General features: G+C 46.9%; 1 long non-coding RNA gene across 1 annotated transcript; it reads left to right on the top strand.

The window, feature by feature from the left end:
- Positions 1-13,863: 13,863 nt before the first annotated feature.
- Positions 13,864-15,061, top strand: LOC123048290 (uncharacterized). The gene is made up of 3 exons (XR_006423263.1): positions 13,864-14,023; positions 14,125-14,268; positions 14,736-15,061. It is a non-coding gene; the product is annotated as an uncharacterized lncRNA (long non-coding RNA).
- The last annotated feature ends 652 nt before the right edge of the window (positions 15,062-15,713 follow it).

The raw sequence follows: 15,713 nt of genomic DNA, 5'->3' as shown, positions 1-15,713 counted from the left end.
AAAACATGATCACACCTTAGTACTCTTTGGGTGTTAATCACATAGCAATGTGAACTAGATTATTGACTCTAGTAAACCCTTTGGGTGTTGGTCACATGACGATGTGAACTATGGGTGTTAATCACATGGTGATGTGAACTATTGATGTTAGATCACATGGCGATGTGAACTAGATTATTGACTCTAGTGCAAGTGGGAGACTGAAGGAAATATGCCCTAGAGGCAATAATAAAGTTATTATTTATTTCCTTATATCATGATAAATGTTTATTATTCATGTTAGAATTGTATTAACCGGAAACATGATACATGTGTGAATACATAGACAAACAGAGTGTCACTAGTATGCCTCTACTTGACTAGCTCGTTGATCAAAGATGGTTATGTTTCCTAGCCATAGACATGAGTTGTCGTTTGATTAACAGGATCATATCATTAGGAGAATGATGTGATTGACTTGACCCATTCCGTTAGCTTAGCACACGATCGTTTAGTATGTTGCTATTGCTTTCTTCATGACTTATACATGTTCCTATGACTATGAGATTATGCAACTCCCGTTTACCGGAGGAACACTTTGTGTGCTACCAAACGTCACAACGTAACTGGGTGATTATAAAGGTGCTCTACAGGTGCTTCCAAAGGTACTTGTTGGGTTGGCGTATTTCGAGATTAGGATTTGTCACTCCGATTGTCGGAGAGGTATCTCTGGGCCCACTCAGTAATGCACATCACTATAAGCCTTGCAAGCATTGTAACTAATGAGTTAGTTGCGGGATGATGTATTACAGAACGAGTAAAGAGACTTGGCGGTAACGAGATTGAACTAGGTATTGAGATACCGACGATCGAATCTCGGGTAAGTAACATACCGATGACAAAGGGAACAACGTATGTTGTTATGCGGTCTGACCGATAAAGATCTTCGTAGAATATGTGGGAGCCAATATGAGCATCCAGGTTCCGCTATTGGTTATTGACCGGAGACGTGTCTCGGTCATGTCTACATAGTTCTCGAACCCGTAAGGGCCGCACGCTTAAAGTTCGATGACGGTTATATTATGAGTTTATGTGTTTTGATGTACCGAAGGTAGTTCGGAGTCCCGGATGAGATCGGGGACATGACGAGGAGTCTCGAAATGGCCGAGACGTAAAGATCGATATATTGGACGACTATATTCGGACTTCGGAAAGGTTCCGAGTGATTCGGATATTTATCGGAGTACCGGAGAGTTACGGGAATTCGCCAGGGAGAAGTATTGGGCCTTATTGGGCCATACGGGAATAGAGGAGAGAGGCCAAAAGGAAGGCGCGCACCCCCCTGTGGTCCGAATTGGACAAGGGGTGCAGCCCCCTTTTCCTTCTCCCTCTCCCCCTCTTTCCTTCTCTCCTACTCCAACAAGGAAAGGAGGAGTCCTACTCCCGGTGGGAGTAGGACTCCCCCCTTGGCGCGCCCTCCTCCTTGGCCGGCCGCCTCCCCCCTTGCTCCTTTATATACGGGGGCAGGGGGCCACCCCATAGACACAACAATTGATCTCTTAATCTCTTAGCCGTGTGCGGTGCCCCCCTCCACCATAATCCACCTCGATTATATCGTAGCGGTGCTTAGGCGAAGCCCTGTGTCGGTAGAACATCATCATCGTCACCACGCCATCGTGCTGACGGAACTCTCCCTCAAAGCTCGGCTGGATCGGAGTTCGAGGGACGTCATCGAGTTGAACGTGTGCAGAACTCGGAGGTGTCGTGCGTTCGGTACTTGATCGGTCGGATCGTGAAAACGTACAACTACATCAACCGCGTTGTGCTAGCGCTTCCGCTTTCGGTCTACGAGGGTACGTAGACAACACTCTCCCCTTTCGTTGCTATGCATCACCATGATCTTGCGTGTGTAGGAATTTTTTTGAAATTACTACGTTCCCCAACAGGGATCACATCATTAGGAGAATGATGTGATTGACTTGACCCATTCCGTTAGCTTAGCACTCAATCGTTTAGTATGTTGCTATTGCTTTCTTCATGACTTATACATGTTACTATGACTATGAGATTATGCAACTCCCGTTTACCGGAGGAACACTTTGTGTGCTACCAAACGTCACAACGTAACTGGGTGATTATAAAGGTGTTCTACAGGTGTCTCCGAAGGTACTTGCTGGGTTGGCGTATTTCGAGATTAGGATTTGTCACTCCGATTGTCGGAGAGGTATCTCTGGGCCCACTCAGCAATGCACATCACTTAAGCCTTGCAAGCATTGCAACTAATGAGTTAGTTGCGGGATGATGTATTACGGAACGAGTAAACAGACTTGCCGGTAACGAGATTGAACTAGGTATTGAGATACCGACGATCGAATCTCGGGCAAGAAACATACCGATGACAAAGGGAACAACGTATGTTGTTATGCGGTCTGACCGATAAAGATCTTCGAAGAATATGTGGGAGCCAATATGAGCATCCAGGTTCCGCTATTGGTTATTGACCGGAGACGTGTCTCGGTCATGTCTACATAGTTCTCGAACCCGCAGGGTCCGCACGCTTAAAGTTTCGATGACAGTTATATTATGGGTTTATATGTTTTGATGTACCGAAGGTTGTTCGGAGTCCCGGATGTGATCACGGACATGACGAGGAGTCTCGAAATGGTCGGGACATGAAGATTGATATATTGGAAGCCTATGTTTGGATATCGGAAGTGTTCCGGGTGAAATCGGGATTTTACCAGAGTACCGGAACCCCCCGGGGGTTAATGGGCCATAGTGGGCCTTAGTGGAGAAGAGGAGAGGCGGCCAGGGCAAGGGCCGCGCGCCCCTCCCCCCTAGTCCGAATAGGACAAGGAGAGGGGGCGGCGCCCCCCCTTCCTTCTTCTCCTCCACCTCTTTCCCCCTCTTCTCCTAGTCCAACAAGGAAAAGGGAGGGAGTCCTACTCCCGGTGGGAGTAGGACTCCTCCTGGCGCGCCCCCTCCTGGCCAGCCGCACCTCCCCCTTGCTCCTTTATATACGGGGGCAGGGGGGCACCCTAGAGACAGAACAATTGATCGTTTGATCTTTTAGCCGTGTGCGGTGCCCCCCTCCACCATAGTCCACCTCGATTATACTGTAGCGGTGCTTAGGCGAAGCCCTGCGTCGGTAGAACATCATCATCGTCACCACGCCGTCGTGCTGACGAAACTCTCCCTCAACACTCGGCTGGATCGGAGTTCGAGGGACGTCATCGGGCTGAACGTGTGCTGAACTCGGAGGTGCCGTGCGTTCGGTACTTGATCGGTCGGATCGTGAAGACGTACGACTACATCAACCGCGTTGTGCTAACGCTTCCGCTTTCGGTCTACGAGGGTACGTGGACAACACTCTCCCCTCTCGTTGCTACGCATCACCATGATCCTGTGTGTACGTAGGAATTTTTTTGAAATTACTACGTTCCCCAAAACTTCCTCACAGGTTACTCCTAGAGAAATTTAGAAATCATGAGTAGTTTCACTTGAATACAAATGTGACACCAACGAAACAATATAAAGCATGGAAATGAAGCCAAATGAACATAATTAATGTGGAAGCATAAGTGTGAAGTACATGAAGCAACAGTACACAGTTAAGAAGCATAACTATCGTGTGTATGAAGTCCATTTTGCATTATGAAGATACAAATGAATCATGAAAACTGGATCCATCATCTTTATGCAATCTCAAAGTATGAGGCATAGAGTCGAGACTAAAATAAACACAATGTGGAAGCAGAGTTTGATATGTATGAAGCAAACTCGGCCAGGGTAAAAGCATTGCCATGGTAAGTATGAAGCAACAGTAAGAACTGACAATGCACAATGCAGTACTATATGTATGAAGCATAGAAAGCTGGAAGCATGGTATGATGTAATCTCAACACACTTTATATATCACTAGCAAAAATGCCCGTGCGTTGCAACGAGAGAAAATTTAACTTATTATTTAATATATGATCCATGGCAATTATTCCCAAGATGAAAAATAATTATGCTTTCAATCATACCGTCTTTGCAAAATGATCACAGTCAGTTTGCGGCTTCATAGTTTCATTCTCACCTCCATGCCACACTCAAATGAGAAGAAAGAAAAAAATGTTTCGGAATAGGCCAATCTTGGCCAACTTAGGGAGAAATAGAATCATATTATTTTTCGCTGCCACAATTGAATCGAAGAAAGAAAAAATTGTGGAGCAGCCTAGCTCGGTCCACGCATCGGGGAAACATAAAAGGTTATTGGTAGATAGATGATGGCCGGAACTATAATTGGATGGAAGAATCCTTCCTTCCTTTAATATTAATATAATAATTAGTATATATAAAAAAGGGCTTAGAGCAACAAAGTGACATAAATTTACATCGAGGTAAAATTTCGATGACCTCATCGAGGTGATGACGGAGTTTGCAACATCTGGTTCATGACCATGGATGGCACAGATCATGTTGCGTGCAGCCAACAGCAACAATCAAACTATTAACAAAATCTAGGAGGTTGACGACATCTCGATGAATATTGTTGTGAGTAATTGGAAATTTTCTTACTGAGCACGATTATTATTTCTTTGAATGGATGAACATTTTTTATAACTTGTGAACATTATTTTCAATAGGCACACGTTTTTGGAATGGCTGAACATTTTTTGAAATTAATGAACATTTTTGTTTTGACGAATGTTATCTTTTAATGGATGAAGATTTTGAATCAGCGAACATTTTTTGAATTGATGAATTTTTTTTGAAATTCACGTTCATTATTTTGTGAACAATGTTTTAGAAATTCATGAACATGTTTTGAATTCACAGAATTTTTGTTAAAATTCATAAACATTTTACTACTTCTGAAACATTTTTCGAAATTCACATTTTTTTTAATTTGGAACTTTTTTGAATCCCAAATTATTTAAAGAAGAAAAAAATAAAAAATAAAAAAGAAAAAAAGTGGTGCCCCCCCCTCATGGGCCGGCCTAATAGGGCGCACGGTTTCTAAAACAATTTTCAATATTCACATTTTCTTTTGAAATTTGGAACTTTCGGAAATCCCAAATTATTTTAAATAAGTAAAAATACGAAAAAAATATTCAATATAGGTGGGGACGGGTTCGAGCTTGTTTTAAAGCATTTTTTATTTTTTTGACGTAAAAGGGCGACGGACGAGAAACATAAAATGTACGAAAACATCTGATGGACCAAAAATAGTGGAGAAACAATCCGTTCTTTAATATTAGGTATAGATATAGATATAGATATAGATGAGGATAGTCACAACCAAGTTTGGCTCAGGATGGTAGAGGTCGATTCATGCAACGTCCATGTGTGCTCCCTTCATCTCTATACATAAAGAGCCCAACGGTGAAAAGGCCAATGGAAATCCTCCCACTGATATTGCTGCCAAATTTTGGAAGCACATATATTACTTTGATTCAGTCATACAGTACACGATGGAGTGGAAAAAAATCATGATCCAGTCATACAAATACACAATGGAGCGGACAAAACAAACAACACTCAGAGGTAGGAGTATACATTAGAAATCGGAGAGGGCTGCGGAGGGGGGAGGTGGCGATTCCAGCAATGTTCCTCGCGTGATGGCTTCAATCGGCGACCGAGACAAAGCTCCTCGCGGTGGAGAAATCAATTGTAGATGAACGGGGCGGCGATGGGCTGCGGGCTCGCCGGTCTTGTGCATCGTGGGTATGCCCGGTGCAACCACGGGATGGGACGGCTTACCGGCGTAGTCAGTCGCACACACAGAAGGGGAGAGCGATGAGATGGAGATTGGGACGAGGAAACAGGTGAGTTTATGGCAGGTGACATTGTTACGGGAGGGATTTGTGGGCGAAGATGTGGATAAAATATCAGGCTGTTTTGGAAATAAATCAAAGGACTTTGGAGGCAGCCTCGGCCGTGAAATGAAAAATGTATCAACGGTGCCCCATTAGTCTGACGAACGTCTGTTATCAGACGTCTGGTAAGGAGTGTTTCCCATATAACAACGCAGTCAACTAGTTGACCACCGCCCTCGCTACCAGTAGCTCGGAGCTGGCCTCCCTTGGCCTTGTCGTCAAAGCACCACCCAGCAAGAAAGCGGAAAACGTGGTTCCAGCAAAAACGCTCTTCGTTTGACGTCCAAAATTATACTCAAATCACCGCCTTGGTATAAGAGGTGGGGTACCCTTTCTAGCCAGTTAAATACTACTCCCTCAGTCCGAAAATACTTGTCGAAGAAATGAATGTATCTAGACGTATTTTAATTCTAGATACATTCCTTTTCATACAAAACCTCTCACATGTTTTAATTTGGACGTACAACTTCATCTTCTATGACCTTCCGCTCAATCTAATCACCGTGGGTGTGGAGCTCACCGGAGATCCGGCGCTTGCGACGGCGGGAGCCGAAGATGAGAGTATGGGCAACCGGATCTTGTCCAGCCCACGCCAAGAGTAAACTCCAGATTTTCTCCCCCATGATGCCACCCAACGTCTTTGGCGTCTCTGCCATGACACCTGAAGAGGAGACGAGAGTATCGCCGAGTGGTATGTAGTACATGTCTCCGGTGAAACCAACAGCCAGTTCACCAGCGACTGGATCAACAAGCCATATCGCAGTACCTTCGGCAAATGCCTCCCAGCGGAGCCTCCAATACGGTAAATACATGTAAGAATGCAAGCAGCGACAAGCTTTTTCCGGTAATCATGATTCCACAAGTAACTACAGGCATTCCAGTCCCAAACTATACTCAAATCAGTCTTGAATTGGAAGGATCATTAGTTAGCTGATGGTAATTACTCCTCTCTAATCAAACATTATACTATTAGCTAGTGGCACTTCAGTCCCAAACTATACTCAGATCTGTGTCTTGAATTGGACGGATCATTAGTTAGCTCATGGTAATTACTCCTCTCTAATCAAACATTGTAATTAGCTAGTGGCATTTTAGTCCGTAATTATACTCAAATCAGTGTCTTGAATTGGAAGGGTCATTAGTTAGCTGATGGTAATTACTTCTCTAATCAAACATTGCAATTACCTAGTGGCATTTCAGTTCCAAATTATACTCAAAGTACTCGTCAAAAAGGGACGCATGGGAGTAACACATACCGAAAATTCTAAACACGCGGACTGGTTACTGGGTTTACGGGCATATTCCAAACTAATCTTCTCCCCCCCTGATTTTCAGTGGGTGTGGGCCCATCACCATAATTCTATCCAATCAAAACATGCCAACCAAGCCACTCCGTTGATCCCGTAAAAAAATGTCCGTGCTAAGTGTTGCTCAACACATACTATCATAATTCACATGGTGATGTAGCAGATGAAAACCATCATTCAGTGCAAATCTGAAACTTCCTCACATAACCACCGGACCTCAAATGGATAGAGATAAGAGGTGGGATACATTTTATAATCTGGACATAGAACTTCATCTTCTTTTTGACAAAGAGGATATATATTAATATCATGGAGATACCAATTACAACCAGTGTCTGGCTCTCTGCACCAACCAAATGTCAAAAGACGATGCACACAGCCAAAAAACAAAAGGAAGAAAAGAAGAAAGAAAGGCCACAGTGAACAATTCCTAGCGCAAACCAGCACAAAATACAAAGGGAATATATAAGAAGAAAAAAGAACTTCATCTTCTACCACCTTCCGCTGGACGTAATGACCGTGGAGCTCACCGGAGATCCGGCGATCATGTTGGCGGGCTCGAGAGAGTATCGGCAACTGGATCTTGTTCATCCCCCCCCCAACCCCCCCCCCCCCCCCCCCCCCCCCCCCCCCCCCAATGAGAAAACTCCAAATTTCCTCCCCAAGATGTAACCCAATGTCTTTGGCACCTCTGCCATGACGCCTGAAGCGGAGACGAGAGCATCGCCGGGTGGTATGTAGTACTCCATCCGTCCGAAAAAACTTGTCGACCCTTAAATGAATGTACCTAGCATCAAGTTAGTGCTAGATACATCCATTTGAGGGACATGCTTTTTCGGATGGAGGGAGTACATGTCTCCATTCAAACTAACAGCCATCTCACCAGCGACCTGATCAACATCCCACACCGAAGTACCTTCGGCAAATGCATCCCACCGGAGCCTACAAAACCTGATCAACATCCCACATCGGAATACCTTCGGCAAATGCATCCCACCGGAGCCTACAAAACAGTAAATACAGGTAAGAGCGCAAGCAGCGACTAGCTGATGCTCGCTCCACTCATCCATGGCGACCGACCACGTTATGTAGGAGGCACCATCTCTGCAAATCCATGGGCGCCTAGGAAGAGACAGGTCACACTGCCGGTAGGAAAAGATCAGATGGAGCCCTCTCACGGCTGGTGGCTGCCATCTGCAAGGGCCATGGGAACCACCAGGCATCTGGTCCAAGCTGCATGATGCAGGAAGGCCTCGCCTCCGCCGTCTGCCCGACGGCCGGTGTTGCCTCACAGCAAGTTAATGTTTGGATCCGACCACTCATCGACAAGTAGTAATAGTAGTAGTAGTAGTATTAACAATCCATAAAGCGTCCGTGGTTTTACCTCCTCCTTCAAGAGAGGGCCAAATGAAATCCACACCCCCCTTCACTGCGCTTCGCCGTGGGTCTTGGGCGTCTGTGGTTTCTGCTTCTGCTAGCCTGACAACCCCATCTGCTATGGTGCTTCAGACCGCTCTTGCTGATCAGGCTGAGTTGCTTCAAGGCTGGCAGGCACGAATTGAGAGCTTCCTGGAGCGGGCAGAGGCTGCTTTGAGTAGGCTCTCCCTTGTGCCGGCTATGTTGCAGGCCACGCCACATCTTGGTGTGGCAGTTGTTGACTCCACGGAGGACCAGGGGGCAGAGCCCTATGGTTTTTTCTCTCCTCGTGTTCGGGCCAATTCACCATCGATGCCTTCTTCTTCCGTTGTGTTGCCTCCCGCTGTGGGCGAGTCCATCGTCGGGCTTGCGGCTCCAGTGTTGCAACTCATGCCCGAGCTTTGGGACATATGTTCGAACCTTGCTTCGCCTTTGTCTTTGGAGCGATTGGAGGTGGACTCATCGACGACTTTGTGTGAGGAACACGCTTCATCTCTATCATGTGAGCAACTAAAGGCGCCGAAGTCGATTGTGTCGATGGTTCCTGCGGTGGAAGATGTTGTGTCGGTGGTTCCTTGGGTCGATGATGTTGATGCTGCCGGTTCGTTGGTTCCTGCTCCTACGAGCCCCTTGGTTGATGACAACGACACCAAGAAATTCAATGAGTTTTACGTTTTTTTGACAAATGGGTGGCTCAACAGCCGACATCTGGCAAGACAAGTGACCCTGCAAAGAAGACGCTAAGTAAGGAGAAACCAAAGAAGAAGAAAAACAAGAAGTGTGGCGCCATCCGAAAGGCGGCTGTGGTTTCATGATGGAGGGTGGTCGGTTTTCGTTGGTGTGCTTGTTAGGAGTTTCATTGTGTTCTTCAAGTGTCGAGGGTTGCGGTTGTTGTTTGTTTACAGGGCCGCTTGAGCGGTTTTGGTATTTTCTGTGAGAATTGAGGCTAAAGCGTATGCTACTAAGCAGGGACGCGTACGTGTTATATAAGAGGAAAGATTACAAAAAGGTTAGGTGGTTAGGGCTGTGGATTGATCTACAAGGAAACTAGCTAAGCAATCTCAACAGCCCTGACCTATCCGAACCCTTGGTTACAACAAACATGCACGCAGTCTATCTACATACGGTTTATACAAATACCGTATTATACATTGCTTGACATTTCCTACTTTGCGAGTAGTCCGCATTTGGGAGTCTGTATCGGTTTTTGCCCGGTTTTTCGTAAATTAACCGGGCAATTCTCTTCTTCTTAATTAATCGATGAGGCAAATATTTTTGCTTCCGTTTCGAAAAAAAATTCCATAAAGCAGATTTTATTTTGGGGTACAAAACAGAGAGATTAGGAGATAACCATTTGCATGGTGGAGATCGACGTACATCGTGTGATGAGCGATGAGGTTGACGCTGCGGGAAAGGAGGAGCTCGAGGTTGCCGGCCGGCACACATAGACCAAATGAAGACGGGAGAAGGCAGTATGGATACTACTACACGGTACATGCTGGAGCGCGCCATTTCGCCCGGTGGATCACCGCTGTTTAATAATTAGATCAAGAGATGAATTATTGCCGTGACCATTATGGGTGCAAGTGAGGATGAGAATACGTACTACTACAAAATAATTTGGCTGTTGGGGGACACACACAAGAGAGAGAGAGAGATTCCTCTTTGGTGGTTTGCCTGTGTGAGAGAGAGAGAGTCAGAGACCGGTTTGGATGACGGTCTGATAATAGCATATGTATTTAGGCATGTTGTCCTATTTTGCCGGTTGTGGCTATTTGTTTACTTTGTTGTTTTGATTAGCTACTTGTGATGTTAGAGGTATGTTGATACTCTATTTGTTTTAATAAATGGGGCCGGTGATAATCTTCCTTTTCGAAAAAAAGAGACCACGACCATCAACTAAGCAGGAAGTGAGACAGAGAAGGTCATCGACGGACAAGTGATGTGCTACCAGGGAAAACTAGACGGGCAATTGATGTGCTACGGACATGAACAATTGGTGAACATAGAGTAGAGGGAGGGGACAACCATAGAAATGGCAGGGGCAGTGGGTTCGCGAGGCAAGGCTGGGCAGAAGAGGGGATCAGATCTCGGTAGCATGGTATACTCATGTTCTTGTACTTGCCAGTGGAGGTCAACTTCCACAACCACAAGCGATGCACATGTGTTGAACTTTGTACTCCTTTTCTATCTATCCACTGGCTGCCGGTGGCAACCATCTCGAAAAGGGTTGGGATGATGTGTAGAACCTTCCCATCTTGGTAACAAAGCATATAAAAGTGCCAGGTCAAACGAATTAGTTATTGACATGTCGGTTGCAATTTGTAGCAAACGTGGTTCAGTCAGCATGAAGTTTTTTTTTTTTTTTAGAAAAAGAGGATGACCCCCGGCCTCTGCATCTGGGAGATGCATACGGCCACTTTATTGATTATTCTCGAGGACCGTACAAAGTATTATAACAATGTGTCTGAATCCACCATCTTGGCAACATATGCCGCTACTCCTATCCAATATGATGAGGGGGTGCTAGCTGGGCCACTACCCAAACCACTCACCTAAGCCTAACATCAAAAGCCGGAAGCCGAAACTCATTCGGAAGCCCCAGCCGAGCCACATACCGGGTCTGGGGCACAATCCGGTCAGCCGCACTCGTGTGTCGTCGCCGCCATCTTTCACAGGTCCGTCTTCAGATCATATTGAGGCTTCTACCTTGTCTGGCCACTCTGCCATCGACGTCCCCATGACGCCAGACAGCTTCCTCCTCCTGCACGAGTCCATCTCCGCGCATCAGACACCGAGTCTCCACAGCACCATGCCGCCGAGATCCGCCACCATCAATGTGAAAGATGAAGCACCGCTCCACCAAAGTCGCCATCCTCTAGTCCCTCGATCCCGTGAACACCTCCAAGACTGACGCCCCCGAGAGGAAACGACACAAAATAGCGCCGCCGTCATCCGATCTACTGATCTAGGGTTTCCCCCGAAGATAGCAGATGGTGGCCTTGAACTTCTCCTCGGCGATGCCTTCAAGAAGGGAACGCCGCATAACAGCGCCGTCACCGCCGGCCTTGGCAGCTAGCCAAAGGCAGGTTTTCACCCAAATCTGTTCGAAGAGCCTCCATCAAGCATCGCGTGCACGGATCGCCTAGCACCGGGCCGTGGTGCCTCGCCAGATCCAAGATCAGCACCGCCACCACAGCCCGCTGTCCACCTCGCGCCGCTCGAAGAAGACACCACCCGGAACGCCGGATGGCCGCTGCCACGAGCACGCCACGCCCATCGGAGAGCTTCAGGCCGACCCCCTCCTGCTCCCAAGGACGCGATCGTCCAAGGAACGCAGAGGCACGGGAACGGCCGACCCCTCCGCCTCCACCTACAACCCCTCGCCGAGACCCGCCACCACGCCGCCGGACGCCATGGGCCGCGCACGCCCGGGCCGCCGCCGGTTCCCGCCGAGATCCGCCGCCCCAGTCCCAACAGGAGCCGCGAGGAGACGCCCCGCCGCCGCCGTCAGCCTCACGAGCTTCGCCCGGCGGCTTCCTCCGGCGGCGGCGCGGGGCTGGGGGCGATTGGGTGGCGGCGCGCTAGGGTTAGGGAGGAGGCGCCCCCGAGTCAGCATGAAGTGGCCACGCCTAAGTAAACCTAGAGTACGACGTACGTAGGTGGTGACATCCACTCTTATAAAGTCTCTTTGGCGGTAGCTAGAAACTTTCAGTTCATTTCCTTTTTGTGCGAAAGAACTTTCAGTTTACTTGTGATTTCCTCATGGTAATGGCGTGCATCCGCTAACAGCAGCATCGCCTGATTGAGCTCCGCATGGATTTGGTTCATTATATTACAAGAAAGATCTAGGAAGATGGCAACTACTACGGCCTCCTTTGGTTTGAAGGAATTTCATAGGAAATCTATAGGATAGGATTTTTATTTTTATTCTTTAAAGCCCTTTGGTCATAGGAATGTATTCCTATTCCTATATACGATTGATTCTTATCCTCCATATTTCAAAGGAAAATGAGCATTAGCCTGGACTCGATGGAAAAATTTCTACCGTGTGAACCAAATGACATATTCTTTCCTATTCCTACTAATAGGATTTGAGATTCATGTCACCTCATTTCCTACAAGTTTCCTATTCTTATGATAAACATATCCTACGAACCAAAGGAGGCCTATAAATGTGGCAATTTATTAGCTCGCATTACCCCCAAACTGCCTTTGCCTTGGACTGGAAGTAAAAAACATGACGCAGCAGATTATTGCAGCTGAGAACACACGTTTCTATCTGTTCCAGAAAGGTAATTAACACGTTCCCATATTTGATCAAGCAAGCACCATCTTCTGCTACAAAAGAATTTCACCACAAATATGGGTTGTTTTCCTGTTCAGGGCAGATACCAACTAATTTTTTTTTGATCGTGATACCAACTAATTAATACATGTGAGAAATATGCCACAATATGTTAAACTATTGGTATTAATCACAAAACAGAATTCTTCCCCGCTTCATTGGCGTTTGCTCCGGCGCCGTTGACGAGGTGTGCGGCTTTGTGTACATGAGTGATTCCAGGACTGTTTCCCTCTGACTTGCCGGCGAGGAGGCGATGAAGATGGCGGTGGTTTGATCTACTTCCTCACTGACGTGCTGGTCCATATGGACCGTAACTTCGAAGACTTTTCGGTTCCGGCAAATCCGTCTCCAGATCCAAGGTCAGGCCAACTCCGAGGGAGCGGCGGCAACAGTGGGATGGCGCGCCTTCGGTTCATTGAGCTTCTTAGGGACCCGATTGTAATTTTCCACAAAAAAGAAAAAACAAAAAACAAAAGTACGAACTATTATGCGTGTACTCGGCCAAACTTTCACGCCGCTAGCTATAAAAGTAAGCAGCTTTGCCCTTGAAACTCCTGAAAGAAAAAATAACGGCCAGAGCCGCGCGCTGTCAGTGTAACCCACGCGTAGACTACGCGTACGTGCACCTGGGCGGCGTGCGGACGTACGCGAGGGGCATGCATGCATGCACGCTCGCTGTGCTGCTGGAGGCGGCCGGGTCATGAGACGCGACGTGCGGGCTCGTACGTCGAAAGTACATACATACGATAATAAATAGCTCTGTCTCTCTCCGGAGATGCGTACGTACGTACGTTCTCCAATCTCCACCTACACAAGCAAGCGTACGTACCGGGATAGGGCGCCACCTGTCCCGCCCAACCGCCACTGCCCCCCGCGTACTACGCGCTAGTACTAGTAGCACAAAACGTACAAATAGACTGCCGCCGTGCCTCTCCAGCTCTGGGCCGGGCAAACCACCAGCACGCCTTCCATCTCCTTCCATCCATCCTCTCCCTCTCCACCCCGAGCGCAACCCCGATCGAGTTCTCCTCCTCAACCGTGCAGCAGCGGCGACGGCCGCCCGGCCTCTTCGCACCACATACGTAGCACAAGATCTCCGCCGCGCAACGGTGCCCTCCTGAGCTTCCTTTCCTTCTTCGTTGAACCTATTTTTCAATTTCATTTCCGTCTTCTTACGTGCGTCCTCCGTTTGTTTTGTTTCGTCCTCAAGAGACGTTGCTCTATATCATTCATGGCACCGCCGCCTCCCGCCCACGACCAGGCCGTCGAAGCTCCGCCTATTCGTGTGCTGGTCGTCGACCCAGACGGGGGGATCTGGATTGTTTACATTCAAGACGAGGAAACGCAATAGCAGGTGCAGGTCTCCCCTTTGTCATCTTTATTAGATTACAAGTGTCTGTCTTGTTTTCGTTGCCATTATTATGTTTTTGATCCACCGGCCGGAATATATATGCTTTCTGTGAAATTAATTCTACAGTTTGCTTGCTTGTGAGGTTATGAGCAAATATGGACGCTAAATGCAGAGAGTGGACTTATTTAGCATCTCCTTAGAAGTTTCCAAGCTAGCAAATGATTAGCCAGTCGTCTGTGACCAGTTCATGTCACATGCTTGCTAATTACACGCAATAGCAGGAGTACTATTTTCATTTGGGTTGTTCCATAGTAGGAACCTATATTAAAAAAAATGCTCGGAGAATAGTATACTACGTACTATATAAGATGATTTTCTTGTCTTTTATAAATGTGCTTTTTGTTGATTTTAACGTCTCTTCCATATATGGGGTTGCACTAATATTTAATTACTGTTTGTTCCCTTTGAAGGTATGGAACCTTTCTAGACGGCGCTGCTACACAAAGTTGCATCTACACCTGTATAATCATACGTGGCAGCTTTGCAGCGTCCTTGGACAACTGGAGGACTATCCACCTAAAATCCATGCCCAAGACCAAGAACAAGACCGTCCTCTCTCGTGCACAAGAAATTGGATTGTAAAATAAGAAGGGCTTGTTTCTGTACCTCGTGTTTGCGACATATGAACTGCTTGTGAAGCCATCAGGCTGTGAAGCCATGTGCACTCTGAAAGTGTGTTTTAATGTAATATGCAAAGAATGGCATTGTGACAAATATATCTTCCACGGTCGTTTCACCTTTTCTCTCCAATCAGGGCCACCTACTGCTAGCTAGGTGAATACGAGATTTGAGACCATCTTTCGGAAAACCCTAGAAAAAATTAACCAAGAAAAAAAACCAGCTGACATGGAATGGAAGCCATTCAGCATTGTGGCATGGGCCAAAGCACTCAGACCGATGAATAAATTTAAAGGGATAATTGATGGCACAAGTTTATTTAAATGGCTAAAAATGTGAAAAATATACTAAATAAGGTAATTGTTGTCACAAAATGTGAAACTGGGTAAAAAGTGAAATTAACCCTTATTTAAAAGTACAAACATCGATTTGAACAGAGCTTAATGAAGGTGCAGTGGACTGGTTACGCCCAAAGCATTGTTAATAGTGCACTCAACCGCTGCTGCCGCGTCGACCCGTAAGGCCGGTAATCTTCTCACACACGGCGGGTCAAGGCTCGCTGCTCCTTGCTCTCCGTCAATGCGGCGGTCGGGAGCTCCTATCTGCCGCTTATTGCGGCAGACTGTCGGGCAAACACACAAGCAACCGAGTGGGCCGGCCCACTGGCGTACGAGCGGGTAGCATATGGCGTAAAAAATGAACACTGTAGCATACACGCAACCTGGGATCAAACACGAGACCTCAGGGATTAGAGCTTGTTTTGCTAGCCA

This window comes from Triticum aestivum, chromosome 2D, assembly GCF_018294505.1.
Source record: "Triticum aestivum cultivar Chinese Spring chromosome 2D, IWGSC CS RefSeq v2.1, whole genome shotgun sequence".
Classification (NCBI taxonomy): Eukaryota; Viridiplantae; Streptophyta; class Magnoliopsida; order Poales; family Poaceae; genus Triticum; species Triticum aestivum.
The sequence above is the reverse complement of the archived record's forward strand: the minus strand, read 5'-3'. Positions and strand labels throughout refer to the sequence as shown.